This window comes from Hoplias malabaricus, chromosome 2 (assembly GCF_029633855.1).
Source record: "Hoplias malabaricus isolate fHopMal1 chromosome 2, fHopMal1.hap1, whole genome shotgun sequence".
Lineage (NCBI taxonomy): Eukaryota > Metazoa > Chordata > Actinopteri > Characiformes > Erythrinidae > Hoplias > Hoplias malabaricus.
The window spans coordinates 28,242,471-28,246,256 of record NC_089801.1 but is presented as its reverse complement, the minus strand read 5'-3'; positions in this window follow the sequence as shown (position 1 = coordinate 28,246,256).

Here is a 3,786-nt window from a genome sequence, read left to right as displayed (position 1 = left end):
ACCAGTCAAACAGGGGAAAATGGATAGCTTTCTATTGGGGATAGTCTAATGTTAATCGATCACAGATTCGTCTTCTTTCTGATTAATGGCGGGTGGCAAACTATGGAGGACCAAACCTGCACAAAAAGAAACGATTTAATTATTAAAAGCGAAGTTTAAGAAAAAGATAATTATAAAGAAATATTAAAATAAATAAACAAATAAATAAATAAACAAACAAACAAATACATAAATGACTTAATATTTGGCATAAAACCAAAACCAAATAAATTCATAAAAAACAAAATTCAAATAATTGTTTCCCCTGTATTTATATTTTTAATTTACCTATTAATATATTCATTCATTTATTTGCTGATGAAGGGGGCATGTTTTTCATATTCAGGCTGTGCAATCAAGTCCATAACAGGGGTTCATTTCCCGTACAACTACATAGCCTAGCATTGAACTAACGTGGTACGATGCATCGGTAAACTAACCAACATCTGAGCTCCGACAGTTTCCCAAAACCATCATACATTGTTAGTACCACAGTAGTTTGAACCATGTTGGTTTAAACCACCGTAGTCTGAACAACGATGGTTCCAGACGTGTTTAGTCTGGCTTCACAGCGGGAAACTTGCAAAAACTCATGCATTTTGTAAAATTATGCGAAAATATGAGAGTTGTGACCGCAATTATTCATATTATAATCATATATAATCAGCAGCAAAAAGAATAACGTTACTTGAATTAAAAATTAATGCATATTCATTCATTATCTGTAACCATTTATCCAGTTCAGGGTCGCGGTGGGTCCAGAGCCTACCTGGAATCATTGGGCGCAAGGCAGGAATACACCCTGGAGGGGGCACCAGTCCTTCACAGGGCAAAACACACACACACTAACACTTTTGAGTCGCCAATCCACCTACCAACGTGTGTTTTTGGACTGTGGGAGGAAACCCACACGGACACAGGGAGAACACACTAACTCTTCACAGACAGTCACCCGGAGCGGGAATCGAACCCCCAACCTCCAGGTCCCTGGAGCTGTGTGACTGTGACACTAACCTGCTGCACCACCGTGCCGCCCAAATGCATGTTTTTAAACAAAGATTGTTTTGTAACAAAGAAATTATATTTCAGTATATTCATCATTATAAAAAATCAATCAATCTATTGAGTATGTTAGAAAAGTTTATAAATATGACGGCGAGAACTTTTAGCAGTGTTCCTCAGTGGCACAGTGGGCTACACATGAAAACCATGCATTTGTGTCGCGCAGAGGTGGGTTTGAGAGTGTTTATTGTGTTGCTTTTATAACAGCAACTGAAGCTCGAAGTTCGATTCCCACTCCGGGTGACTGTCTGTGAGGAGTTGGTGTGTTGTCCGCGTGGGTTTCCTCTGGGTGCTCCAGTTTCCTCCCACAGTCCAAAAACACACGTTGGTAGGTGGATTGGTGACTCAAAATTGTCCTTAGGTGTAAGTGAATGTGTGTGTATGTCAGTGTTGCCCTGTGAAGGACTGGAGGGAGCGCCAGGGTGTAATTCCTTGTGTGTTCTACAGGGTGTAATTCCAGGGTGTAAATGCCTTGCGCCCAATGATTCCAGGTTGGCTCTGGACCCACCGCGACCCTGAACTTGATAAGCGGTTACACATAATGAATGAATATATATATATATATTTGTAGTATATGATAGCATCTTTTTACACACACACAAATGGTACCGTTAAAGTGCCAGTTGTACTGTCTTTTTTCATCAACTTTTTTTTTTAATCTGAGTAAGTCCTGTAGTAATTAAACAGTTTAGAGCAGAAAAGAACTGCTATATGTTTATGCCCTAATCTCACACTTAAAAAATGTTTCCACAAGGGTTCTTTACTAAAGAAAACGGTTCTATATAGAACACTTGAAGAACCTTTGCATGATTAAAAGTTCCTTTGCATCATGAAAGTGTTCTTCAGTTTGATGGAGAATGTGCTATAGATGGTTCTATAGAGCACCTTGTAGAAAACGCTTCTGTGTGGCACCATAAAAGGTTCCTTTATTGTTACAAGTTTGAAATCATAATAATAGAAGAACACTTTTTTGTGCCGTATAGAGCCCTTTTCTAAATGTTGCTATATAGAGCCATTTACAGCACATTCTCCATCAGTCTGAAAAACACTTTCATAATACAAAGAAACCTTTATTCTTACTAAGGTTCTTCAAGTGTTTAGGGTTCTACAGAGAACCATTTCTCCTCCAGGGCTGGGTTGTCCCCTGGACCCCAGAATCCCCTTAGTCTGGGAGCTCATCTGCCCACCCTGCTGCCTCACCACAGAGGCCAGTGCAGTGTATAGCTCCTCAGACCCCAGTGTCCCCCACCCACCAGAGAGTAATTAATAGAGCTCTTTATTTGTTTTAATGTACTGGTCGTATAATGAGTAGATTTTTTTTTTCACTTTTATAGACCTTGATTGATCCTTTCTGCATCCAATCCCTTCTACCCATTTCAAAAAAGGCCTGTAAATCAGGCTTAGATGCTGCCCCAACTCCTCATCCTAGATGTGGGGTGTAGGAAATAGATGTATTCTGTCCCACAGTTCTGCAGGAAAAGTGATGTGTGGTGTATTTAGTGATGAATGAATTTATAAATCTGTATCTGTTTAAAAGACATGTTGACATTCCTTCAGTGAACTGAAGATAACTCAAACTAGTATATTAAAGTTATTATATCCCCAACATATAACTAAAACATGTAATGTTTTTCATTGTTTCAAGTGGGAGACAGACTAATGCTGGAATAGTGTTTTTTTTTTCTTTTCTCTTGTTCTCCTCGGAGGCGGTCGCATTTTCTCCCTCTCCGCTCCTTATCTTTCCTGCTTGGCTTCGTCTGGTATTGTCTTGTCTACCTTCAGAGACTCTCTTAGCACCGCTCTTCGAATTAAAATTAGAAATGGAAATGATCAACTGGTCTCTCAACGCTACTGACACCATCTTCTCAAGGAGAAGCTTGGGCTCGGGGGAGCCCGCCTGCCCTGATGGAACGATGCCAGCTGGATATGCCATGGATGGATGGGAGAAGTGGCGCGTGGTGTGTCTGGTGCCTCTTTCCATCGAAGACATTGAAGATGTATACCTATTTGGATTTATGATCGTGGGCTTTCTGCTGATTGGTTTAGGCATTGCCTTGGTTTATCGGGAAATTGAAAGAGTTGAGTCAGTTGTAAACAGTCCAAGGAAACTGCCCAACATGATAGATGGGATGGGCAGAGCCGTTGGCGCACAGACTGTGACTGTGAGTAGAAGCTTGGAGTTCATCATGGAGCAATTAACGGCTTTGAACTCCAAGTTTGAACGTTTGGAAGACCGGAGCAAAAATGGAGCTTTGAATCAGAGGGACTTTTAGCTCAAATTAGCTTCAGGTCTCTGATTGTAACAAACTGAATTTATCTGTTTTGGCTGCCCCAGCTATCAGCGACCTCGAGCTGCTGATAGTCAAACTCCCCCAGAGGAACGGTTGCTGTGGAGATCTGGCTGCACCGTCCTTTGTGAACTGCGGGCTCAAGGACAAAGTGATTGCTACTCCATTCTGCGGACCCCCGCCCCACCCATGAACACGCCTCCTACTGCTTCTTGTAAACGTAACAGACACTATCTGTGTGTATTGTTTGTGTGCTACAGGTGTTGTTTTTTTCAAGATCACACACTCTGCTTCTTAAGCCACAATCTGGGACCTTCTGTTTTTTTAACCACCACTTCCCCCATGTAAATCCAGCTGTTTCTTCTAACCGTGAGATGGTGCAGGTAACATGCTGCAG